We start from the raw sequence: 27,673 nt of genomic DNA, 5'->3' as shown, positions 1-27,673 counted from the left end.
CTGAAAGGCGGTCTGGGCAAAACAAACCCGATTTAAAAAATCAGTCCAGTGTTTGAGATACAATAAAGTATCGTAGGGGTAGGGGTGGAAGGAGATGGATGAGTAGAGAGAAAATATTAATTTAAAATGGGAAAACCCTCTCATTCTTTGATTCATTTAAAAAGGGGAAAACCAAACAAGCACTCCCTCCATAATCCAAGACTAATCACTTTTTAACTGCAAAGAATGACCAAACAGCCTCTGCAACCCATCCACTGCCGCCACTCCCAAGCAACCGAAAATCACATTTCTTCCTAAGTGTGCACAGAGGAAATGAAAGCAAGACGGTGCATTTAGAGCGGAGGATGGTGCACAGAGCAAGGCAAGTTAGTGTCTCCTTCCCGGATCCCCTGCTTCCCAAGCCGGCCTGACTCGGCTAACGGTAAAGTGCACAGTGAATGGCAGAGGAGCTGGGAGGCCAAACTTAAGGGTCGCTTCAGACCAGAGTCCCCCCGATAACAAAAGGCCTAGTTATCCAGACGGGGCTGTGGTGTGGACCTCTGTCAGAGGAGGCGGGCCGGGGCCGGGGCCGGGGCCGGGGCCGGGGCCGGGGCCGGGGCCGGGGCCGGTGGGCGGCGAAGGCGATCGACGGTGGACAGCACTGCGGCGGGGACAGAGGCGCGCGGGCTGGAGCGCCCCGGGCGCGCGGCGCACGGCAGACACCGGCTCCAGGGCGCCGCCGGGCACCCGCGCCTCGATCCGGGTGTGCGCCGGCCGGGGGGCACCTCGCAACTGCGGCCCCGCGCTGGGGGCGCCCTGGGGAGGGGCCGGGAGCCCGGCAGGGCCCCGCGGGCCGGGCGGACCCCCCGCCCCAGTCGCGCCGCAGCGCCCGCCACCCGGGTCTCCGCCTCCGGGCAGGGCGCGGAAGCGGGGCCGGTCGCCCCCCGGCCGCCTGGCGGGCCCGCGGGCCGGCCCGGGTCCGCGCGGGGGAAGGGGCGCCGCGAGCGCCGCGCCTACCTGCTGGGGAGCGGCGGGGCCGCGCTCGCGTCCGGGGCCGGCACCTGCGGCGGCGGCGGCGGCGGCGGCGGCGGGGAGGGCGCTTCCTTCAGGAAGGGGTGGGATCTGCTCGCCCGCCCGCCCGGCCCCCTTGCTCCTCGCCGCGGCCCGCCCCCGACTTATTCTGGGGTCCCTGCTGCGGGCCCTCCGCCTAGAGCTCAGCCGCCGGGGCTCGGGCTTACAACTCCCGGGTTCCTAATAGTTACCTGGTGTGGAGCCCGGTGCGGACTGCCGAACCGCTTCCTAGAGCCTCTGGACGCGTGAGCCTGGCGCTCCTCGCCCAACAAAAGGAAGGGCAGAATCTAGGATCCTCCTCCTGGTGGTGAATTGTTCCTGACTTCTTGTAACCTTCTGGCCGTTCCCTTCTGTCCACACACCTAGAGTTTGTGCACATTGCAGCTAAAATTCATTTTCATGCCCACTCACTGATTGTAGTTGTCAGCCACTCAGCGCTCTCCCGCGGTTTTCTTTCAGGGTTTTGAACAAACGCAGGGCCAACTTCTGACCCTGGCAGTGAAGAGCGAACCTTTTGCCTCTCAGCACCAGCTTGCTCTCTCCCAGTATCTCTTCGGAATCCTTATAAAACTATAAAAATCAGCATTTTGATAGCTTCCCCCACTCCGGGCTCCTGCCTACCAGTGGCGCCCCTGTCGATGACCTCAGGCAGCAGCTGTGGATAAATGCCATTTTTATCACATGCTGGTCATTAATTTCTGTTTCCAAACATAACCTTACGGTGCTCCCATAGTAGATCTTTTCTTTACTCAACGTGTCTTTGGCTGACTTCCATTCTTTTTTCTTAGTTCATACACAACACCTTCTTGAAACTGATGTTTGTCAGAGCATGTGTTTCTAAGAACCTTCTCCAATTAAACCTCTTCCACATCTCCAGTTCAATATTAGCTTCCAGAACTAATTAACTTTCCCAACCACTCCTGATTATTGTGTTCACCTATATATGTGTATATTGATTTCTTCTTACTATTTTCTTCTGGAAGCTTCTTGAGACCAGGAACTTGGCCTTTTCTTGCTTTCCCTATCTTAATGAATGGGACTGTTACCCATCCAATTATGATAACAAAAGAAAAACATAATTCTAGTCTAAAATCCCATGAAATTACATGCCAGATTTTGTGGATGTTAGCCTATATACATTTTTCTGATACATATCAAAGTGGGCTATGACTCCCCCAAAAGTTAAGAATTGATTGAGGGCCATCCATGGACCCCAGACCCGATGTGACCCCTGCTCCCTCTCTTCTCTGCCATTCATTTCTCTCTGCTATGACTGAAGGAGCCCTTCAGTGCAATCCATTCTTTTAAAACTTCTAGAACTATTGTAAAACTTAATGATGCTTCTCAACTTGGTTTGCACATCAAAATCACCAGTGGGTACTTCTCAAAAATAGAAATACCTAGATCTACCCAAGGCCCACCAAGTCAGACCCTCAGGGTGGAGGGGCAGGGATGAGAGCGAAGGGATGGCGCCAGGACATGGGTGTCTGTACAAAATCCACAGGTAATTCTGACATGCCTAAGACTGAGTCACGGCCTTTCTGGGGAATAGGGTCATTGTAAAACACCCTTACTTTTCTTTTTTCTCTAATGGAAAGCCTGAGAACACTTGCACCATGTTTAATTTATTTGAAGATTTTCATCTTCACTTATAGCCAGACCCACTTCTGTTTTAGAAACCAACTTGAGTTCTGTGAGGGTGGCAGGCTCAGTGCCATTTGTCAGCAGCACTAAATCACTGCCACCTTCATCTCCAAAATGTCCATCCAAATAAACCCAAAGGGTGAAATAAATTACATTCCTGACAGTGATATCAGTGCTGAAATATTATGTTAAAATGCTGGCCATGAAGGAGAGTTGGTTGCTACAAGCATATTCCATTAGTGTCAAGAGAATTTTAGCAAAGCTTCAAGAAAACCGAAGACAAATCAAACATAAGCTTATCTGTGTTATTATATTTGTTTTATTGGTCTTGGTATCCTACCCATTTAAAGTTGTTCATTATGTACGTAATGTGACTTTAGATATTTTTAATTGTGTATAGGTGTAAGATCAAAATATTCTCACATAGCTGCTTGTCTTTTTTTTTTAAACTGTGTATAAAGAGCCATCCTGTATCCAAACGGATCTGTTGACAGGGCTCCAAGATGCTTCAGCTTTTGTGGAGGAGATCAAGCACAGAGTTAGAGACTGAATGCGGAACAAACAGGGGTTAAGTAAGGTGTGATGGAGGTGAATACTCAGAGACATCGTCACCCTACAGGACCACAGGGAGGCTCCTGATTTTGATGCCAAATCGCTATCCCAAGTCTACTGATCTAACTGGTAAATAGCATAGGTATCCATCCACCTGAGAAAGGGTGAAGGTTTTTTCTGATATAAGTAAATTTGTTATTTAATGGAAGCCACCACAGAATATTTAGAATTACAAAGAAATTCTATATTCCTGCTCAGTTCCTTGCTTTTGGGAGGCCAATTTGTTGTTGCTGTTAATGATTCAAATGACTTCCCTTAATCAGCTGGAGGAGCTGGTTTCAGAAGCAAGCTCATCAATAACATTCCCAGCGATTCTGAAACTGCTACTGGTTAAATTGCAATGAATACCATTATAATAAAAATCTGTATAACAAAGTTATTGCTGATTCTTATCCAAACAACCAGTAATTCAAGTAATCTTTGAGAAATGACAAAGCCATACAAAGTTTGTTGAAATAGTACTTGATCTTCAACAAAATTTGTGTATTAAAGAAAACTTTGGAGGGGCAATTGGAATGAGACTGATAATACATTAGATAACAGGATTCTAAATGGGAGCTACTATTTTATTTCCATTTTGACAGAGGCCCCAGATCATTTGTCAATCACTCTCACATTTCAAACAAGGTGCAAGAGATCACCATGTAGAACCTGCAAAGAAAAGGGAGAAAGCATGCTTTGTGAGCCTTAGCCTTGCACTTACCTCGAAGGTATATAAGGGATGAAATTGAGATGAATAGATCGCTGAGGACCGGAGGAGAGATTCTGTAGAAGAAGTCGTGGGTGCTGTAGGAGGCCCTTCCTCTGCACCCAACTGAGGGAGGACAACAGGGGCTTTCCCCTCACCTAAAGCCTGGTGAGCAGAGCTTCAGGTAGACCTCTCAGAGGGCTTGATATGTGCCTTCTGCAGTCCGCGGAACACTGTGGGTTGGTGTCTGCATCATGCCTGAGAAATCTAAAGGACCAGAATTGGCAAAAGTGGCCTAAAGATAGGGTAGGGGCTGTGGTTTGGACAGTAATTTACTCCCACAGAAGATAAGCCGGAGGAGCATGCTTCCTGTGGATCAGGAGAGAGGCAGCAGCGTGGGATTCACTTTGATCCTACCCAAGAGCACTGCTGAGAAAGGCAAAGAGACCTCAGCAGAAAGAGGCCAGAGGTTTGCCTCCAGGTGCCCAGGGCCCAGGGGGGAGAATCTACAGCCTCCAGTCAGGGGCAAACTGAACTCGCTGAGCCAAGGGAATGGACAGTGAACCATTCCCAGAAGGGTGGTGGTAGCGAGGGTGGTTCTAACAAACGCATGAGAAAAAGTGTCAGCTGGCAGCATGTGCCATGATGGCCAGAGGAAGCCATGATAGCTCGAACCAGGCAGGCCTTCCTGCCTCCTGAGATAGCTGTCTGTCTTTCTCTCTCTCTCTATCCCCTTGTCCCCACACACACTTCAATCCAGGAGGCAGCCCAGTAAGGGAGAAGGGGAGAAGTATAAGCCTGGAAGAAATACAGAGGAAGCTTATTATCACACTTTCTCCAAATGAAGTTTGAGGTTTTTTATTACAAGCTAACAGACACATTAATTACCGATTTCAGACTGTGTTTTTGGCTAAAAGTGACCAGACACCTTTTTATTATTTGAATAAGGCCTCCTCATTAATTCAACTAAGGGATAGGAAAACAACTAGCCCCACATTGCAAGTCTGAACAGGCAGCAAGGGAGTAGAATAAAGTTGTTTTCTAATTACTCCCACGAGTCTCACTGGGTCAATATATCAGCTATACATTCAAATATACTGTATTCCATACTATACCTTAAGGCTCTGAGGGTATTTCATTATGGTTTCTTGCCTGAATCACAAATAAGTAAGATGTGTCAAGAAAGCCCCTTCATATGCTTATGAGTTATATGACTTAAGCTTTCTAAAAAGAAAGAAGAATATGGAATTAAAAGAACTCAAGACCTAAATGTTGGTCTAACCTCTGATTAAATAGCTGGGCCTGGGCTTCCTCATTTCTAAAGAGCTGAGATTTGATGATTGCCAAGGTCTCTTTCTGTTAGAAAAGTCTGTTTTGAAAAGACTCTGGCCACTGCAGCCTGCCCTAGAACAACTGCCAGCAGCCCTCCAATCAGCACATCTGAGACCAGCGTTCTGCAGCAGTTGGGCAAGATAAGGGAGAGGGATTTCAAAATGCAGCCCTGACAGATACAGCGGTGCCGGCCTTTGGAGGCTGAGGCTGATATGATCGCCTTGGTGACGGTTTCCATATTCATGTACTTGGCAGTTGTGACCGGGAATCCCCAAACACTTTCATGTATTCTCTTGAGTGTAGTGCTCTCACTCTCACTCTTCTCCGGTGGAAGAGGTGAGTTCAGAGAGGTGTGTGACTGGTGCTTAGAGGGAGATTCTGTGTTCTGAAACTCTTAGTAATCCCACTTTCCCTCTTTGAACTATGGCATGGTTGTTTACGGCCAGAGAGAAACTAAAAGAATGTAAACAGCTTTGATTTCAGTCAATCCCCATTTTGGCCCTTTTGCCAATGTGCACTGGGTTAATGGAAGGCATCATTATTTATTTACTTGACAAAAACAAAAAACCTAAATCAGAGAGCCAAATAGTCATTTTACATTATGATATTCTTTTTGTCACATATGATTGTTTTTGAGGAATTTAGATAGTTCTTATTCCACCTTTTGCAGTTCTAGCTAAGAGGTGTTGCACCTGTCCTCTAGTTTCGTTGCCCTTCTCTGCTTCCCACCGTTACCCTGAGACCTCACCATGATCTAGCAACTAAAGAGTTAGCGGTGAACAGTGCAGGGGGCTCCAGGATCCCGATTCAGTGCCCAGCCTGTGTCTCACTGTTAAGCTGGTGCCCATTCTCCACTAGTTGTTAATTATTTCAAATGTCACCCCTAGATGGTGGCTTTTTAACAACTTCCTCAGTTTATCGCCACCAAAAAAAGATATATTTTTATATTCTATAATGCTCTTTCTCACTCTTCTCTTAGAGGATGAAGGTCGCCAATTTATTTCCTCTCTTAACGCCCCATTTTATGAATACCTAATCCCTCCCTTTCAACTGGCTTTCTTTTAGCCTACGGACTACCTCCTGCATATTTCCACCACCCTAAAAACACTGTCCACCCATCCTGCTTTCTCAGTCAGGTTCCTATTTCATACTTACCTTCCTTTCACGGAGAAATTTCTCATAAGCATAGCTTTCATTTGCTGCCTCTTCTTCACCCCTTGTCTTGATTTATTCTCAGTCCCCAGCCACCTGGATTCCATACCTTCTCTCTTGAAAATGTTCCCGTGTATGTCTACATGCATGACCTTCCAGGCCCAAGTTCCACTGACTGCTGCATGGGCTCCTATTCCCCTACCTTACGCTCCTTGACACTCACCAGACTTGGGAGTTGGGATGATGCAATCTCTTCAACATCTTCCATGTCTTTAGTCAATTCAAAACCACTTCTCCTTTTTTGTAGGTCAGCCTGAAATCTTGGAGTTAGTAACAGCTATATAAAAACTTTTAAAATTATTTTCGGAGGTACCCGGGATTGAACCCAGGACCTCATACGTGCAAAGCAGGCGTTCAACTAATGAGCTACTCACACTCCTCAACAGCTACGTTTCAGGTGACCTCATCTTCACTCAGTAACTAAGTCCTAGTTCCTGAACGGACTTTTACAATGTCTTGACAGTCTGTCTCCTTTTCATTTTTATTGGATTCCGGCAAGTCCTCATCACCTTACGCATGCCCCATTGCCCTACTTCCTTCTCCAACTCCACTGTCTCCCCAACTCCAATATCTCTCACAGTTCTTCTTTAAATCATCTTATTTTCTTTTGTTATTTCACTTTTTACTTAGATACATGGTTACATGCTTAATTAAAAATGGGAAAAAATTCCAAATATTTATAAACAAAAAGTTAATAATCTCCCACTGTCTCCAACCTCTTCCTTTCTTCCTCTCAATGTTAACAGTCTGGTGAGTATCCTTTTGAATTTTTTTCATGCTAATACATATCTTCCTGTAAAATGTTTTGCACATGTAAATGGAATCACAGTGTGTATATTACTTTAGAACTCCCTTTTCTCACATGACAGCATTTCATGGACCTGCCTCTGGGTCAAGAGATATAGACCTAACTGATTTTAAAAATATATGTATAGCAGTTTTCATGAATAAAATTCACATCCCATAAAATTCAACCTTTTTTTTTTTAAAGATTTATTTATTTATTTCTCTCCCCTTCACCCCACCCCACCCCAGTTGTCTGTTCTCTGTGTCTATTTTGCTGCGTCTTCTTTGTCCGCTTCTGTTGTTGTCAGCAGCACGGGAATCTGTGTTTCTTTTCATTGTGTCATCTTGTTGTGTCAGCTCTCCGTGTGTGCGGCACCATTCCTGGGCAGGCTGCACTTTCTTTTGTGGTGGGCGGCTCTCCTTATGGGGCGCACTCCTTGTGCATGGGGCTCCCCTACGCGGGGGACACCCCTGCGTGGCAGGACACTCCTTGCGCATATCAACACTGCGCAGGGGTCAGCTCCATACGGGTCAAGGAGGCCCGGGGTTTGAACCGCAGACCTCCCATGTGGTAGACGGACGCCTTAACCACTGGGCCAAGTCCACCGCCAAAATTCAACCTTTCAAAGTGACTTTAGATATATTCAGAATTGTGCAACCATCACCACAATCAATCTGAGAACATTTTCATCACCTCAGAAACTATACCCATTAGCAATTATTCCCCATTTCCCCAATCTGCCACCTCTCTCCCCCTACTACCCTAGCTCCCCGAAACTACTATCTACTTTCTGTCTCTATGGATTTGTCTATTCTGGATATTTCATAGAAATGGATCATATAATATGTGGCCTTCGTGTCTGGCTTCTTTCATGTAGTATAATGTTTACAAGATTGATCCATGTTTTAGTATGTATCAGAACTTCATTTTTATTGCCAAATAACATTCCATTATATGGATATGCCCCATTTTTTAATCCATTCATCAGTTAATGGATATTATTTCCAGTTTTTTATTATTATAAATGATTCTTCTATGAATATTTATGTACAAGTTTTTGTGTGGACATATTTTTCCATTTCTTGTATATGTGCCTAGGAATAGAATTGCTGGGTCATATAGTAACTCTATAATTTGCTTTTTGACGCACCTGTTTTCCAAAGCAGCTATCCCATTTTACATTCTCACCAGTGTATGTGTGTTCCAATTTCTCCATATCCTGACCAATTGTTATTACTGTCTTTTTTATTGTAGCCATTATAGTGAATGTAAAATGCCTTCTTATGGGTGTGACTCGCATTTCCCTGGTGACTAATGATGTTAAGTATCTTTTCATGTGCTCTTGGCTATTTGTATACCTTTTGAAAAATGTCTGTTCAGACTTTTTGCCCATTTTTAAATTGGGTTATTGGTCTTTTTATTGCTCAGTGTTCATATATATATATATTCTAGATAGCAGTACCTTATCAGGTACATGATTTTCAAATACTTTCTCCCATTATGAGGGTGGTCTTTTCTCTTCCTTGATGGTATCTTTTCAAGAACAAAAGTCCAATTAATCTATTTTTTTCTTCGGTAGTTGGTGTATTTGGTGTTATACTTAAGAAATAATTGCCTAATTCAAGGTCAAGAGGATTTATTCCTATGCTTCTGTATTTTCTTCTAAGAGTTGTATAGTTTTAACTCTTGTATTTGTCTTTCATCTATTTGTGGTTATTTTTTGTGTAGGGAAATAGGCAGGTGTCCTATATCATTCTTTTGCATTTGGGTATCCAGTTGTCCCAGCTCCATTTTTGAAAAGACATTTTTTTCTTCATTTAAATGTCTTAGTAACCTTGTCAAAAATCAATTTTCCATAAATGTGAGGGTTTATTTCTGTACGCTTCATTCTGTTCTGTTGATCTATATCAATATGCCTTATGCTAGTACCATACTGTCTTGATTACTATATCTTTGTATTAAGTTTTGAAATCAGGAAGCATCAGTCCTCCAACTTTGTTCTTTTTCAAGATTCTTTTAGCTCTTTTGTGTCCCTTGAATTTCCATTTGAATTTTAAGGTCAACTTAATTTCTGCAAAGAAGTCAGCTGGAAATTTGGCAGAGATTGCATTGAATCTGTAGATAATTTGAGGAATACTGCTGTCTTAACAATATTTAGTCTTTTAATACATGAACATAGAAAGTCTTTCCATTTACTTAGGTCTTCTTTAATTTATTTCAGCGTTTTATAGTTTTCATGTATGTCTTTGACTTCCTTCTTTAAATTCATTCCTAAGTATTTTATTATTTTTTTATGCTATTGTAAATGGATCATGTCCTTCATTTCATTTTCTAGATTATTTGTTGTTGATGTATAGAAATACAGCTGATTTTTGTATAATGATCTTATATCCTGCAACTTTGCCTAACTCATTTATTATCTTTAGGTTTTTTTTTTGTGTGTGGATTCTTTACAGTTTACTATATGTAAGATTATGTCATCCAAGAATAGAGATAATTTTACTTCTTCCTGTCCAAACAGGATGCTTTTTATTTCATTTTCTTATTTAATTGTCCTGGCTAGAACCTCCAGTAAAATAGAAGTGAATAGACGTGTCAGGAGGAGACATCTTTGTCTTGTTCCTGACTTGAGGGGGAAAACATTTAGTCTTTCAAAATTAAGTATGATGTTAATTGTGAGCTTTTCATGTGTTCTTTATCAAGCTGAGGAAGCTCCCATTTGTTTATCAAGTTGAGGAAGTTCACATCTATTCCTAGGTTGTTGAATGTTTTTATCTTGAAAGTTTGTTGTATTTTGTCAAATAGTTTTTCCCTGTCCATGTGATGATCATGTGGATCGTGTTCCTTATTCTAGTGATATGTTAAATCAACCTTGTATTCCTGGGATATATCTCCCTTGCTCATCGTGTACCATCTGTTTCTTTTGTTGCTAGGTTTGATTTGATAATATTTTGTTAGGATTTTTGCATCTATGTTCATGAAAGATTTCTTTTCTTGTGATGTCTTTGCTTATGATATAATTACTGGCATGATAGAATGAGTTGGAATAATTCATTTTTTAGCAGTTTTAAATATTTCATAATTTGAATGTGTTGTAATTGCTTTAGCTATTGTCTTATTGATCATTATTTGTTTTCTTTTTTCAGTTGTTTGCCACTATCAGCAAAGTCTTAGACATGTACTTATGTACTTGTACTTTTATTTCTGAAGGAAATTCCCAAATGTGGGATTTCCAAGGTTGAAGGACATAGAATTTTAGTTTTCATAGAGGCTTCCAGATATCTTTCCAAAAAGATTATAACAATTTGCACCTCTGCCAGCAACGTATTGGTTTCTCTAAATCTTACCAAGACTGAATGTCATAATTGTTTCTAAATTTTTAACATTTGCCAATCTGATCCATGCTTTCCATTTCCTTGGCTACTATTTTTTTCTACTGGATATTTTTAGGAGTTCTTCATATGCTAAGAATAGTAATATTTTGTTATATATCTAACAATTTTTATTTCAGTTCAAGATTTGTCTTTTGACTTTGCTTTTGGTGTTTTTGACCATTAGAATATTTAAAAAAATTTTTGTGGTTAAATGTTTCTTTTTTCTTGTGGCTTCTCAGTTTCCTGCCTTACTTGGAAAAGTCTCTTTCAACCCAATTTAGATATTAGTCTAAGTTTTTTTCTAATATTTTTATTCTGTTTTTTAACTTTTAATTATCTGATACATTTGAAATTTAATTTTATTTAAGTTGTGAGGTAGGGATCTATCTTGATTTCTTTCCAGGTTGATAATGATGTCAGCACTCTTTACTAAGTAAGCCACTTTGCCATCAAATTGCCACCTTTGTCATATTGTAATATAAACTTGAGTCTATTTCTGGGGTCTCTGTGCCAATACAATTCTATTTTGGTAATTATAAAAGTTTAAAATCCAATATGGCAATTTCTTCCTTGGTGTTCTTCTTTTTCACAAATTTCTTCCCTATCCTTGGACAATTATTTGTTATATTATAATAAACATTGTCGGTTGCCTCCTCAGCTTTTCCTCTTTTACTGAGTAACCACCATGCGGTTGGGGTGGATTGACCCACTTTTGGTGATGGGTTGGCCTTAATAGCCTAAGCTAAGGTATTTAACCCTGTTTCTCTGACCACGTTGATTTTTTCTTGGGGATAATGAGGTCTAATCAGAGTGAAACTTTGAACTTTCTGTTAATGGCTGAGGGAAGAAACAAATAGCCTTGTTGTAGCTGGCAGCCATGAGAGAAGCCAGTCTGAGGATGATGCCAATGCACAGAGGAGGACAAAACCTAAGAAAATCACAGAGAAATGAAGCCAGGGCCTTAATTAAATTGTGTCTAAAGTCCACCTTACCTTGGAATGTTTCTCAGTTTTACATGCCACAAATTCCCTGCTCTGTTTAAACTTGTTGGAGTTGGGTTTTCTATACTTGCAATGAAAAGCCCCCTAATTGATACATATATGGGCTCTACAGGAATTTTCTTTCTAAATATTAATACGAAAACGATCTTTAATTGTCCCCAAACTCTTCAATCTTCCCAATGGCAAAATGAGATTCCAGCTCTTTGGCATGGCCTTTAAAGCTCACTGAAATCTGGTACCATCACTGTTTTCAGCCTCATTTACCATTATTATTGTTCCCTTCACCTAAATTGACCCCAAATTCATCTCCCAATTCCTCTCTTGTAATTCTAGTGTATTAAGCCTTATGTTAAATACTATACACATTTCAACATATAATTCCTCAAACAGCTTACTATGTGAATGGCCTGTGTATGGTGCTGGGGTCACAAACATAAATAAAATGTGGATGATGCCTTAAAGGAACAACCAACTAGTTGGGAAGTTGGATTCATAACCTGATCATTTAATTGTGACGGGAGCTCTCAGAGACATGTGTAATCCCTCATATATAGTAAATGATGAATATATTAAACAATACTTTTAAACAAAGTAGAATTTAAGGGAAACGGACTTTGGCCCAGTGGTTAGGGCGTCCGTCTACCACATGGGAGGCCCGCGGTTCAAGCCCCGGGCCTCCTTGACCCGTGTGGAGCTGGCCCATGCGCAGTGCTGATGCGCGCAAGGAGTGCCCTGCTACACAGGGGTGTCCCCCGCGTAGGGGAGCCCCACGCGCAAGGAGTGCACCCATAAGGAGAGCCGCCCAGCGCGAAGGAGGGAGCAGCCTGCCAAGGAATGGCGCCGCCCACATTTCCTGTGCCGCTGACGACAACAGAAGCGGACAAAGAAACAAGACGCAGCAAAAAGACACAGAAAACAGACAACAGGTGGAGGGGAGGGGAATTAAATAAACAAAAATAAAATCTAAAAAAAAAAAAAAAAGTAGAATTTAAGGTAGTGTTTTTTTTTTAAAGAGTTATTTATTTATTTATCTCCCCTTCCCCCCCCCACCCCAGTTGTCTGTTCTCTGTATGTATTTGCTGCGTCTTCTTTGTCTGCTTCTGTTGTTGTCAGCGGCATGGGAATCTGTGTTTCTTTTCGTTGCGTCATCTTGTTGTGTCAGGAATCTGTGTTTCTTTTTGTTGCATCATCTTGTTGTGTCAGCTCTCCGTGTGTGAGGCACCATTCCTGGGCAGGCTGCACTTTCTTTTGCGCTGGGCGGCTCTCCTTACAGGGCCCACTCCTTGCGGGGCGCACTCCTTGCACATGGGGCTCCCCTATGCGGGGAACACCGCTGCGTGCATCAGCACCACACATGGGCCAGCTCCACACGGGTCAAGGAGGCCCGGGGTTTGAACCACGGACCTCCCATTTGTTAGACGGATGCCCTAACCACTGGGCCAAGTCTGCCGCTTTAAGGCAGTGTTAACACAACCATATAGATTCTAGATCTTTAAAGTTTATATGTGGAAACAGGCTTGGCCCAGTGATTAGGGCGTCCGTCTACCACATGGTAGGTCCGCGGTTCAAACCCCCGGCCTCCTTGACCCGTGTGGAGCTGGCCCATGCACGGTGCTGATGCGCGCAAGGAGTGCTGCGCCACGCAGGGGTGTCCCCGGCGAAGGCGAGCCCCGCGCGCAAGGAGTGCACCCTGTAAGGAGAGCCGCCCAGCAAGAAAGAAAGTGCAGCCTGCCCAGGAATGGCGCCGCCCACACTTCCTGTGCCGCTGACGACAGCAGAAGCGGACAAAGAAACAAGACGCAGCAAATAGACACAGAGAACAGACAACCGGGGGAGGGGGGCAATTAAATAAATAAATAAATCTTAAAAAAATAAAATAAAATACAAAATGTTTTTAAAAAAATGAAGTTTATATGTAAAAAATAAACAACTGCAAGTAAAAAGTAAATATATGAAATGAATAAGATCTTTTAACAGAATATAGTAATTTATAGCTTTTGCATGTCCTAGGCTGAGCAGATTGAAGTAGATGAGTAAAAGCCAACTGGGTGATTATTTTAGTTCCCATGACAAATAGCACACAGTGGCTTAAGTAACAGAAATTTCTTGTCTCATAGTTTTGGAGGTTAGAAGTGCAACATCAGGGTATTGGCAGGGCTTGCTTCCCATTCCTCTCTGCACTGTAGCGTTCCGGCAATCCTCCATCACATGGTGATCTCTCTTTCTCCTTGTGTTCTTCAAAGGTCCTATTTGCCAATGGGTTTATACCCACAGGAATGCAGATTAAGACTAGAATTTGTCTTTGTGGGAGACATGATTCAATCTACCACAGTGCTAAAAAGATAATGGAAAAATTACAAGTGTTGGAGAGGATATGGAGAAATAGGAACACTCATTCATTATTGGGGGAGTATAAAATGGTGCAGCTGCTGTGGAAGACATATGGCTGTTCCTCAGAAAGTTAAGTGTAGAATTGTCATATGACCTGGCAATTCCACTTCTAGACATAAACCCCAAAGATTTGAAAGCAGGGACTTACGCAGCTATTAGCACACCATTATTCAAAGCAGCATTATTCACAATTGCCAAAAGATGGAAGCAACTCAAGTGTCCATCAACTGATGAACAGATAAACAAAATGTGGTATATACTCATAATGGAATATCATTCGGCTGTAAAAAGGAATGAAGTTCTGATACATGCAACAACATGGATGAACTTTGAATACATCATGTTGAGTGAAATAAGCCAGATATAGGACACAGATCATATGATCTTACTGATATGGAGTAAGTAGAATAACCAAACTCAGAGTCAGAAACCAGAATATAGGTTACCAGGATATGAGTAGTAGTAGGGAATGGAGAGCCAATGCTTAAATTGTACAGTTTCTATTTGGGTTGATCATAAAGTTTTGGTATGGACAATGAATGTAATTAGAGCACTGAATTGCATATGTGAATGTAGTTAAAAGGGGGAAATTTTAGGTCACACATATTAATAGAATAAAAATTTTAAGAAAACAACATAGGAATGTATAATACAAACAGTGAACCCTATTGTAAACAATGGACTATAATTAATAATATAATTTTTTAAATGTTCTTTAATGAATTGTAACAAGTGCACCACACCAATGCAAGGTGTTACTAATAATAAGGTGGTATGTGGAAAATCTGCATGATTTTTCTGTAAACTTACAACTTCTTTAATAAAAGGAAAGAAAAGAAAACGAGTCTCAGGCACACAGTGTAATTGTGGCCTACCTGAAGTCGATGGCTCTGCTTTGTTTGCCGTAGTAGCCCCAGTTATCTTAGCACAGTTTTGTCACACATGATAGAAACTCCATTAATGGTTACAGAATTGCAAAGGCACTTGTCCCGGCCCGCGGGACGATCAACGGAGACTCCAGGTCCTATGAGGGAAGAATGGTATGGGACAAGAGACACAAAGAACGACAGCAAGACAGTATTCTGATCAAGCTGCAAAATTTTATTGAGGGGACTGAGCATATATACTCTAGGGAGGAGGGGGGTGGCGGGTAAGGATAGGTGGCGGTCTGGGGTTGGCGGCTGCTGTTGCTAGGGTGGAAGGCAGACAGGCGGGTAAGCACTTTTGGTGCGAACTAGTCCCGCAAAGAAGGGAGAGGGTGACCTAAGCTACTGTTGTATCAGCCCGGGCGGCCATGTTACTGGCATTGCTGAAAGGTAGATTCTATGCATGCTGCCTTGATTGCCCACAACAGGCACTACCACCCTCCCCCTCAAAAAGCTGGCACTTTCTCCTGGCGTAAAAAGCCCTATCTAGTCTCCCACTTTACCCACACCCTCACCCCCAAGCTATTTGTTCTTTTTTCCATTAAGTCTTTCTCCCTTTTTCTCTTTAGGGACTGCCCCCACCTTCATTTGAGTCCTGGTGACCAGTGGAAGAAGATAATGGTAGGTAGGGTGGGTCAGCACCAGGTGTGAGCCACCTGAATTTCAAGTTTACCAGGGCCACCTCGGAACAAAGTTAATAATAAACCTTGAGGCGCCTACTTCTAAAGAACAGATCCTTGAAAACCAGTCTCCACTGTCACCATTAGCTGAATCTGTCAAAATTTTAGATGCAGCTCAGCACTGCATATGCACACTTAATTATGTCCCTCACCTTTTGCCCCTTCGTTGCACTTAATTGAAAGGTAGCTCTCCAACGCTACCATCAGGCAGTCTCAGCCCTGCCCTGCTCAAGTCCTCTCTCCAGGATGTGAGCCTTCAAATCTCCCCTCAGGTGGCCCCTATCAAATTAGCAGAGCCCTGAGCTTTAAAGAGGCAGGCTGGCTTGATCCCTTCCCTAAGGGGTTCTGGCTGGGCCTCTGCTGAGCTGTCCTTTGTCAGGAGTTAGATAGAGTCATTTGAAAATCACAGAGCTGCCCTTGCTGCGAGGCATTCTGCAACACTTTCCACTGGTTGAGCCTGCTCTCCGCCAAATAGGGAGATTGTAAGTCCTGATCCCTAAATTCAAACCCAGGACTCCACAAGCACCACCTTGCAAGGGGCCATTTTACATTAGACAGAGGCAGGACTGGCCCCCAAGTACTGCGTGAGAAGTAGCTCCCTGCGGGAGTCGAATCACACCAATTCAACTCAACTCCGCACAACATCCTCCTGTCAGGGAACTGAATTTGTCGAAGAGGGTTCTTGTGCCATTAACTGGATGTGTCACCTCGGGACAGCCCAATTCTCTGGGCCTCAGCCATAAAATTAAAGTCTTGGTCCCTACAGGATCTTCTACCTCTCACTGTCTATGACTCTAATTTGGGGTCGCCTATGCAGTATGGGACCGAGGCAAGTCCTGTGGGATCCCCTGTCCTTCCCCTTAATAGGTTTACACAGATGAAACCTGATGAGATATAACATAAAGGGCAGCCTTGGTTGCTTAACTAAAGCTGATACTAGGAGGGCAGGGTGGATCCTGGCTGCCAGGCAACCAGCCTCCATCCTTTTTGGCAGAGGGACGGAGCTGGTTGTTAATGTGAACACTTGAGTCTTTTGTTGCTGCAACTGGTGGGGCCACTCGGTGGTCTTCTTTCTGCCCTTTGCCATCCTATGAAGTTCCAACCAACCCCACCTTCTGCTCTATCCCCACCCCCAAAGTCTGCAGACTAGAGCAGTGTAACCAACTTCTTGCTCTAAAAGATCAGCTCTGTCCACATTCCTAGTGTACATATATGTGTGTGCCTGTTTAATATCTGAAAACATTAAGTAGTGCAACCTCTCCCATCTTACGGAATTATTCCCTGTATACCCCTGAGGGACTGCTCCTGCCCCAGACAGATAGACAAGTGTCATCCAATTCAGAAACCGAAGAAAAACTGGAAATACTCAGTAAGCCTACTTATAAAACTGAAAGATTCAAGTGAATATTTGTCGAGCAAGTTTCCCCTGAGCACGGTAGGGCTGGAAAAGAGGAGGAGGGAGCGGAGACATTGAGGACAGATTTTAATTCTGAGAAATGTCATGTTTCTTTCATTTCTCACCACTGCCAGTGGGCCTCCCGGCCAGGGCCCAGATGTTTGATTGAAGGTCACTGACCCTCCCCTGCATGGTCAGCACATGCCTCTCCATCACCCAGTCGCTGAAGCTTGACTGCGCACCGAGATGGATCAGCTCTTCCTTGCGTATCCGCATTCAGAAAACCCCTTCGACAACAGTCCAGTACCCGTGTTGACCACTGTGACAGAAAGTTTTTGTGCATCCAAGAAAAGATCATGTCCTTAGAGCTAATTTATTCCTGTGCATGTATACCTGTTGTAGGTGAGAACTCTTGATTACATTGCTTCTGTCATGGGCCTTTGATTTGTTGTGTGACCCAGGGTGGGTCTTAAGCGTCTTACTAGAGTCTTTTATAAAATGGAGGACTAAAAGCAGCAGACACGGGAAAAGTGTCAGAGACAGAGAAACCCCAAGGCTGAGAGAAAAGTCCAGGAGGCTGGAGGCTGGAATCAGTGGAGCACCGAGATATGGAAAGAGGCTGAGATGAGGTCTGGAGGAGAGGGGTGAGCCATATACCTGATCACCCACAGCTGAGCTCAGGAAGAAGGAGTCTGGAGGAGAAGGCAGCGACCAGAAGAGCTGCCCTTTGCCCTCCCATGTGCCTGATCACCAACAACTGCAACGTGGTGAGACAGCATCTCTGACAATGCCTTGGTTTGGCCACTTTTGTGGCCTCAGAATTGTTAGCTTTTAATCTAATAAATTCCTATTGTAAAAATCAACCATTTCTGGTATATCACTCCCAGTGGTTTTTAGCAAATTAAGACAACTGCTCAGAAGGGCTAATTAGAGGAGAAGATTGGTCTCTACATACCTTGAGGAGGGGTAGTGGAATGAGGGGCAGCCCATGCCCCTAACCAAGGAGAAAGGAGATGGAAAAGTTTGAAATCACCCATTGAACCAGCATAATGGTGCCTCGTATCGTCCTTAGCAAATACATACACAAATAAAAATGATTCCCCAGGTTCCTCTTCAATTTTTCTTGCCACCACCTTCATTCAACTTCTACCATCATTTACAACTACCAGTTGTAAATGGTCTACTCCTGTCTCCCTTCAATCCATTCCCCACACAGCAGGCAAAGCAAATAAAAGCAAAACACTTGCAGATTCTTTCTCCCCTTGGTGGCTTTCCATTGCACTTAGAATAAAATCCAAGCACTTTCCCGCTGCCTACAAGGCACTGTAGGGCCAGGGATCCAGATACCTGTCCAGCCTCATCCAGGCCCTATCCTCTGCTCGCCATGCTCCAGTGGTACTGACCCTCTGGGCCAATCTAAAATATGCCAACATCTTTTCTCCAGTAGGGCCTTTGCCCCAACGCTCTCACTGCTTGAAAAGTTTTCCCATTGTGTGTTCATATGGCTGACTCCTTCTCATCAATTAAATCTCAACTTAATTCTTCCCTGCCTGCCCTATCTATAGACAGTTGCCCCTTCGATTATCTATTTTGTCATCCTGTTTTTTTCCTTTACAGAATTTATCACACTCTATAATAATCTTTTTAACTTATTTATTGTTGGTTTCTTTCATCAGAATACGAGCTCAGCATGGTCCGGAGGCATTCTATCTTGTTCATAGTTTTATCCAAGTGTCTAGCTCGCTGCCTGGCACATATTAAATGTTCAATAAAAGAATGATGAATGAAACACATGCTAGGATAACACATTTACATGTAATCACACACACATATAAGAAAAATACTCAGCTAATGCTCACTATGTGCAAGGCACTGTCCTAAGCACTTTCCTTAGGTTAACTCACTTAGTTCTCACATAACCCTGTGAAGTAGGATTTATTATTATCCCCTGTTTATAGTGAAGGAAACTGAGGCACAGAATAGTTCCTTAACTTACCTGATTCAAATAGTGTGTGAGTGGTGGGGACTGGGATTGAATCCCCTGAGTGCCAGCACTCTCTCTTCAGGGTCTGTGTTCTTAAACATTAGGCTGTATTATAACATATGTAACAACTTTTTTGTCTCCTGATGTGGCAGGCATTCTTAGGGCCTATTCAACACCCATCTCAGCACCCTCCCTCATCTTTTCCTTGTCAACAGATCCTCACTTTGTTTCAGGAAGGCAACATGCCCAGCCCCAACATGCTCAGCCAGCCTTGGTAGCTCTGCTCCCATTTGCTACTTACCATCTTTCTTAGGCTTTGGGGCTGCTAGGGGTGATCATGTGACCTAGTTCTGCCCAAAGAGAGATCAGAAGTCGGTTTTGGATTTCCTTTTATAAAGGAGACAGGTAGGAATGAAGAACTCACTAACACGATCTTTTTTCTTGCCATGTATGTGGACTTGATCCTAAAGCTGAAATCGCCATCTTGGGATCATTAGAAGATGAGCTTGAGGGAAAAAGGCCAACATGCTCGGGATGGTGAATTACAAAGAACATGACACTTGCTGTGGAACCAAGCCAGGAATCAACTACTTTCAGACGTCTTGTCATAAGAGGTAATTAAATATCTCTATGTAACTTTAAAAAAAGATTTATTTATTTTTTTAAATTTCTCTCCCTTCCCCGCCCCCAGTTGTCTGTTCTCTGTGTCCATTTTGCTGTGTGTTCTTCTTTGTCCGCTTCTGTTGTTGTCAGCGGCTTGGGAATCTGTTTCTTTTTGTTGCGTCATCTTGCCGCGTCAGCTCTCCGTGTGTGCGGTGCCATTCTTGGGCAGGCTGCACTTTCTTTCACGCTGGGCGGCTCTCCTTATGGGGTGCACTCCTTGTGTGTGGGGCTCCTCTATGCGGGGACACCCTGCGTGGCAGGGCACTCCTTGCGCACATCAGCACTGCGCATGGACCAGCTCCACATGGGTCAAGGAGGCCTGGGGTTCGAACCTTGGACCTCCCATGTGGTAGTCGGACGCCCTATCCATTGGGTCAAGTCTGCTTCCCTATGTAACTGTTTTTTTAAAACAGATTAATTGAGGTACAATTTAATTGAAACACCATAAAAGCCACCCATATTAAATGTACAATTTTAGTAAATTTACAGAGCTGTGCAACCATTGCTAAAATCAGGTTTTAGAACATTTTCATCAACTCCAAAAGATCCCTTCTATTCACCCAAAGTTCCAGGCAACCACTAATCTGCCTTCTAGATTTACCTTTTCCAGACATTACACAAAGTATTTGATTTTTGTAGCCAAAAGTACTCCTAACTGCTCTTCATGGATTACTGATATGCAATTGGTAATTGGTTTCGTTTGCTAATAGCTGCTTGGAGAAATATACCAAAATGACCTGACTTTTACAGTGGGATTTATTAGGTTAAAAGCTTACATTTCTGAGCCTGGGAAAAATGTCCAAATCAAGGCATAAGGCAATCCTATGTCCCTGAACATCATCTGCTTGTGATCCTGGACTCCAGTCACATGGCATGGCACGGTGGCAGCTTTGCCAATCTCTGCTTTCTCTTCTGGGCTCACTTTCTCCTCAAACCCATTCCCCGTATAATTACAGTCCATTTGATTATGGTCGTCTGCAAGGACATGGGGTGGTTAATAGGAGCTTAGGAATAAGGTTTCATATCTTGTTCCAGGGATCAGTTATAATAGGGGGTAAGATCAAAGCAAAGGAAAGAACCAAAGATGAGCAGTTCACCTTCTATGGGAAGCTCAGTTCTAAGGTTCTGGTGACTCTTTAGAGGAATTAAATCTAGAATTTGGAGGAAACCAGGCACTGGTATAGCAATGTAGGAAGAGGATTTTGTATAAGGATTTGAGTGACATACCCAGCAATCCTTCAGTTATCCTCCCCAGGCAAGGGTTTGGGAAGCTTTAATAATGAAAAGTTCCTTCAACTTTTCCATGTGACAAGGGAAGTTATAAGCAGACAAGGTTATAAGGATGAAAAAAATGCCAATCATTTTTATCATCTAATCTAAAGGGTTTAGATTGTAATCTAAAGGATTACAATCTGGTACCTAGTCTAAAATACCGAGTAATCCAGATTGTTCACTATGCAGAAAATGGTCTGAACCTTTAGGTAAGAGATATGCCATCATTAACACATAAAATATTATTTAAAACTCTAGCCAACATGGTAGCTGCTGAGGGTGGGAATGAGAAGAAGAGATATGATGTGGGGGTACTTTCAGGACTTGGAGGTGTCCTGGGTGGCACTGCAGGGACAGTTACTGGACATTGTATGTCCTCCCATGGCCCACTGTGTGGACTGGGGGAGAGTGTAAATTGTAATGTGGACCATTGACCATGTGGTGCAGCAGTGCTCAGAGATGTATTCACCAAGTGCAATGAATGTCTCATGATGATGGAGGAGGTTGTGGTTATGGGAGGAGTGGGGTGAGGGGGGTGGGGGGTATATGGGGACCTCATATTTTTTTAATGTAACATTAAAAATAGAGAAATTAATTAATTTTAAAAAAAACTCCAGCCAACTAGAAAGAGAAGAATACATGGCCAAGCACTACAATCTACATTAGGAATTACTTACCTTGCTATTTCCCTTTTAAAAGCAATCTTAAGTCCGTGATGGGTTCACAGGTATTATTGAAGGGTGGAGAATCTTGATTAGGGTGGCAGTCTTGCTCTGGTGCTGAGGGAAGCAAAACTTCAGCCATCCTTCCACAAGGGAGAGAATCACCCTTTGGATGATGAGCCATTAAAGGATGGATCCAAGGTTAGATTCCCTGTAACTTAACAGAAAAATGAGTAACAAGCAAGACATGGATATGGCCCATTCCATTGGGCTTTGAATGAACTATCTGGGTGTTGAATTTTCCAATTTCTAGGAAGTACCCAATCTTCTGAATTGATACAATGCAGGGGGACATCTGTGGGGAATAGGAGCCAATCAGAGGCAAACTGGTGTATTGCAGAGAGAGTGGCTCCTAAAGATTGAATTGATTTTATGGTTTCCAATTTGGTAATAACATGCTCACTGTCTAGATTGTGACTACAATTGGTTTTAAGGGAGACTTTCCCATACATTATTTCGTAAGAGCTCTAACTGAGCTGGCTTCTGGGCTACCCTTATCCTAAGCAGGGCAATGGCAGAGTTTTGTCCCAGAATAAAGTTGTCTCTGGCAGAACTTGACTAGAGTTGTCCTTAGGGTATGATTCATTTTTTTCAGTTTTTCCCATGGATTGTATTCTCAAAGATGCGTGTAGCCTCCAATCAATTCCTAAAGTGTTAGATTCATCTTAAGTTACTTAAGTAAGGATGGTACTCCCATTATCACTCTGAATAGTGAGCAGCATTCCAAAGAGGGGAATAATTTCCCTTAGTTACTTCACATGCTCTTTCTGTTCTGCAAGGGAAAACCTCAACCTAACCTGAAAAAATGTTCATGAACACAAGCAGATATTTATAGTTTCCTTGCGCTTTGGCACACAGCAGTCTATTTGCCAGTCTTCCCCGATTCTGTTCCTCGTACTTGAACTTCCCTTATAGTCTGTGGAGGGCCTGTCTTGGGACTGATTTTGGCACAAATAAGACACTCTTGTGTCACTCTCTGTATAGTTTTTCCCGTGCTAGGGCCCACAGTGTACTTCTGTAGCCATTGGTACATGGCGTCCCTTCCATCATGAGTGCCCTGGTGTAAACAGGCAGTAGTTCTTTTCGTTAAGTTTTCTGAAATCAGGACTACTCCTTCTTCATTATAAATCCAGCCCTCTGGAGTGGTCTGCACTGGCTCCCCTGGTGCCTCTGGATTATCCCACGGATGGGATTGATATAATGGTTTGGAAGTAAAACCCCATTCCTTGGCTCTTGACAGGTCATTTGAGGAATATTGGGGTGTAAACAGTGTTAAATCACTACTTGGTATAAGAGCCGCAGTGACTACTTTAGGTGCCTGGAACTTGGCTGCTTCTTTTGCTATATAATCTGCTAAATTGTTTCCTGTTGCTATTAAGTTATTATTCCTTTGATGTCCAGGGCAATGGATGATTGCTACTTCTTGAGGCAGCTTGATAGCGTCTAACAAGGTCAGAATTATGTCAGCGTGTTTTATCTCCCTTTTCCCTAAGGCTAACAGAACTCCTTCCTTCCAAATGGCTCTATGAGCATGGACCACTGAAAATGTGTATCTAGAGTCTGTGTGTGTGTTTATTAGGAACTCTTGCATCAGGCTTGACTCTTACCTGGACTGGCTTTCCCCGGAATCCAGTCAACCCATACCTCTGGCTTTATCTTTGAGAGGATGTTTTCAGGTATTTCCAACCAGACTCCTTTTCCTAGCTGCAGCAAAGCAGACTGGAGGGAACAGGCTTGGTCTGGAGGAACTTCAATGTCCAGTTTATCTGCTGAAAAGGTCCCTCGTGCATTCAATTTGGTTAGTAAACCCTGTCCAAGTAGAGGCATAGGGCACTCAGGCATATAAAGAAATCTGTGTTTCAAACTGGCATTCCCCAACTGACATTCAAGTGGTTGTAAGAAAGGCTTATTATTTGAAGTTCCAGACACTCCAATCACACACAACTGTTTTTGGAGACAGAGTCTTTTCCTTCTGATTTAAAACGGAGTAGAGAGCTCCAGTGTCAATTAAAAAGTCTACAAGTTTCTTTCCCACTAGTATAGATACCTGGGGATCCTCATGGGAAATGGTGATGTGGTCACTAAAGTTGGAAGGGTCCCTGTACCCCATCATTCCTGATCACCCTCATCCTCTGCAAGCTGTGGCATCTGGTATGTTGGTCTGTGAGGTGCTTGAGTCTCCTCTTCCTGGGGGTGGCTGGGATTCTCACCTCCAGTATCCTTCTTTCTTGCAAATAAGCACATTGTTGTTGCCCTAAAGGCCAGGTAAGACTTGGGCTAGTCAGTGGGGGCTTTTGAGATCTTACTGTCCGATGTTCTTGTTTGCCTGTTTCCAGTCATCTTGATCCAGTTAAGCTCTGACTGATGGCTTCTCCCAGCAAAGCAGTTTGCCGCTTCACCTGCTTCTCTTGGAGTTGATCCTGGTTGTTAAAAACCTTAAAAGCAATCTCATGAGACATTGCCGTTCCTAATCCTCCTTCTAATTTCTGCCATTTCTTTCTTAGGTCTGGAGCACTTTGACTAATGTAAGTCATATCACGGCGGCAGACTTGGCCCAGTTGTTAGGGCGTCCGTCTACCACATGGGAGGTCCGCGGTTCAAACCCCGGGCCTCCTTGACCCGTGTGGAGCTGGCCCATGTGCAGTGCTGATGCGCGCAAGGAGTGCCGTGCCACGTTGGGGTGTGCCCCGCGTAGGGGAGCCCCACGCACAGGGAGTGCACCCCATAAGGAGAGCAGCCCAGTGTGAAAGAAAGTGCAGCCTGCCCAGGAATGGCGCCGCATACAGGGAGAGCTGACACAACAAGATGACGCAACAAAAAGAAACACAGATTCCCATGCTGCTGACAACAACAGAAGCAGATAAAGAAGACGCAGAAATAGACACAGAGAACAGACGACTGGGGGGGGGGGGAGGGGAGAGAAGTAAATAAATAAATCAATCTAAAAAAAAAAAAGAAAGTCATATCAGTCTCATATTATCTGGATGTTCAGGATCCAGATTGGTGTATTGTCTATTATGTCTCAAAAATCCTTTTAAGAAACACTGATGGAACTTTCTTTTAGACTCTCTTGGCTCTCCTGAACTTTCTTCAGGCATTTTAGTTCTGCACTCCTGTTATGATGCAATCTAGGTCAGTACGCCTGCTCATTTGGGCTGCAATGATGCTCTATCATGGAAATGGCCAGAGCTCCAGGAGCATGCACTGGGCTATTTGGTTGGTGGTCATGCAACCTATGATCTTCCTGCTGGGTCTTCCTGTGCTCCTCAGGGGTGAGGAGAGTATTTAAAAGTGCTTGAAAAGTCATACAGGTTGGGTTATGAGCAGAAGAAAATAGAGGTGAAAAATTCTCCATTTTCTTGGGGTCGTCTCAGTAGGAAGGCATGCTAGTTTTCCAGTTACACAAATCAGAAGTAGAGAAAGGAGAATGTGCACAAATGAAACCTCTGGGGAGTCCCTGATTGTCCAATCCAACAAGAACTTGCATTAGCGGGAATTGCCCTGCCTGGGACTGGGTAGTTCTCTGGCCAAATTGCATGCTCTAGTGGGTTTGGGGTGGAGAGACCATTCCTTCCTGATCAGGAGATAAAGGAGAAATGGATGAAGACCTTCTCTGAGGTGAGGGGAGATACAGTCCTGATTTCTTAGTTGCCTTTTTCCTGAAAATCTTCTTTTTGAATCATAATGTGACATTTTCCCTGCAAATTCTTTTCTGACATAGAGACATAAAGGATTGTACATAGGGAATTTCATCCAATTTCTCTTCCCTTTTACAAAACAACCCTAACTGCAGTATGGTGTTATAACTGAGAGACCCATTTGCAGAGCACTGCTCTACAGATTCTAATTTAAATTGCAGCCAGGCAGTGTCTTAGGAAAATATCATCCTTCTCTTTTTCAAAAATCTGTAACTGAATGTAGACCAATTATCCAGGACATGTTTTAAAGAGCTGCAGCCATCAGTACTGTTAACATTTCCCACTATTACTATTTTAATTTACGGCAACAGGAGATCTTACAGCTGGTATATCGATAGAAGAGAGCCCAGAGTGGGACTCAAACCCACACTAGAGCATGAGCACATAGCAACTGACTCTCGTATGCCTGGGACCTGTACCCAGTATACTGTGGTTGGACTAAGATTGAACTCGTAATTTTAACCCAGTTTCCAGGGTGGGACTTTAACCTATGACCAGAGACCAGACAGTTTTCACATAAGACCAGTCCCCTTAACAAAGTTACTGGTCCAGGAGAGGTCTTTATCTGGAGCTATTTCTTCTCTCAAAATTAAACTGTGCCCCCCAAAACAAACAACAAACAGCAACAACAAAAATTAAACTGTGCCATAAAGTTGACAATGCTGGCAGGGAAAGGAGAGAGTCCTGGCCATGAGCCTCTAAACTAATAGGTCTAGAGGGCTACTCCAGTTGATGGCTGGAAAACTCTGTCTCACAGGGTCCATGGAGGCCTCTGACAGGGTGTCTCTATGACCATTCCATATGGGTTGCCAAACTGATAATGCCCAATGCACACAGAAGTCAATACTGAGTCTCCAGGATCTCGAGAAAAGACTTTATTGCATGATCAGCCTCAGATTAGTCTCCCCAAACAGAACGGACCCTGGGGTTTTATACTGTCTGGGGAAGGCAGGCATAAGGATGTAGCTAAAGGTGGGGTGAGGTGCTGCAGGCCAATCCAGTTTGGGACAGGTGTGAGTGGCATGGTTAAACAGTGAGGGGAGGGGAGGTGGGCCAACCCAGTTTGAGAAAGGCGGGGTTAAACGGAGAATGCGCAATTGTAATGATGGCTGGTCCTAAAGTGGGGCCTAGCATATTCTTTCAGTAGAACCCTCAGAGTTGGCTTTAGCGCCAGTAAATTTTTCTCACAAGACAACAAGCCTATGAATAAACTTGAAGAGGTGGGCATTTGAATGAAAGTTTCTAGAAACTTCCACAAACCAGTAAGGAAGGGACTACTCTGAAAAGTGGGCTAATGAGTGGCAGTTTCGAGGGTTGGATAAGTGATGGTTTAAGTTTCCTCCTTCATCAAATGAGAGGCTGGCTCCAAGCAAAAGCTTTTTAAACCTCATTCCAGCTATACTACCGAAAGATTCTAAGCTAATTTATTTAAGAATAAAGCCACAATTTGAGTTATTCCAGATAAAACTTTTTATCAGTTAATAGAAACTTATTAAAACCATTTCATCTTTCTACAAATATAAACAGTTGGTCAAGTTGAGGTGGATAATTCCACTAAAAAGGAGAACTAAGGGTATTATGAAATATCTATCAAAGAAAGTGCCTATGTTGGGCAGGAAGGTAATTAAATGTAGAAGAGGATGAATGGATTGTTACCAAAGGGTCATGTTTGTTTGGTCCTCTTGTCAGAAGCAAGGGTGAAGAATGCTTATAATATGTTCTTTTTATGGCATATTCAAGTGCCCAGACATGAATGTATCCTTAGTAAAAAGGGCACTATGAATTTGATTGTTTTGTCAAGGGGACCATTCTTGAGAAATAGGAGACTATTTATTCTTAGAAATCTATTACTATCAATTTTTAAAGTACTGTGATAATGTTATTGTGACAATGTATTAAAAATTAGTCCTCTGAGTTGATAGAACTGTTATGTATCCTGATTGTAGCTATGATTACATGAAACTTTATATGTGTTAAAATTCATGGAACTATACACACTCAAAAAAGGTGAATTTTACTGTATTGAAATATTCATGGACAAAATGATTTATCTGGGATTTGCTTCAAAACCCTGGAGGGAAGGAAATGCTAGGGGTACAGAGGAAACAAGATGGGCCACGAACTGATAATTGTTGTATCTGGGTTCATTATACTCTCCAGAGTTCCATTATCCTCTCTTCTCTCTTTTTTGTATATGTTTAAAGTTTTTCATTATAATAAAGTTAAAATTGTAAAGCGTTA

The 27,673-nt window shown here is 43.2% G+C and overlaps 1 protein-coding gene and 1 long non-coding RNA gene across 6 annotated transcripts in view; one reads left to right on the top strand and one right to left on the bottom strand.

Annotated features, from left to right (window-relative positions):
* The window catches only part of TMEM150C (transmembrane protein 150C), a 69,429-nt gene extending 68,087 nt beyond the window's left edge, over nt 1-1,342 (bottom strand). Inside the window, exon 1 of one of the 5 annotated variants that reach the window (XM_071215837.1) lies at nt 1,242-1,342. The gene's annotated coding sequence lies outside the window, so the exon portion shown is untranslated. Of the gene's footprint in view, nt 1-996; nt 1,110-1,241 lie in introns of those variants that run through there. The other 4 variants (XM_004472646.4, XM_071215830.1, XM_071215833.1 and 1 more) reach the window with 4 other exon arrangements.
* On the top strand, nt 231-27,673 carry LOC131278365 (uncharacterized). The gene is made up of 4 exons (XR_009185689.2): nt 231-361; nt 15,587-15,638; nt 19,548-19,691; nt 24,239-27,673. It is a non-coding gene; the product is annotated as an uncharacterized lncRNA (long non-coding RNA).

The sequence above is a fragment of the Dasypus novemcinctus genome, chromosome 1 (assembly GCF_030445035.2).
Source record: "Dasypus novemcinctus isolate mDasNov1 chromosome 1, mDasNov1.1.hap2, whole genome shotgun sequence".
Lineage (NCBI taxonomy): Eukaryota > Metazoa > Chordata > Mammalia > Cingulata > Dasypodidae > Dasypus > Dasypus novemcinctus.
Note: the sequence above shows the minus strand (reverse complement) of the source record. Positions and strands in the feature narration are given on the sequence as shown.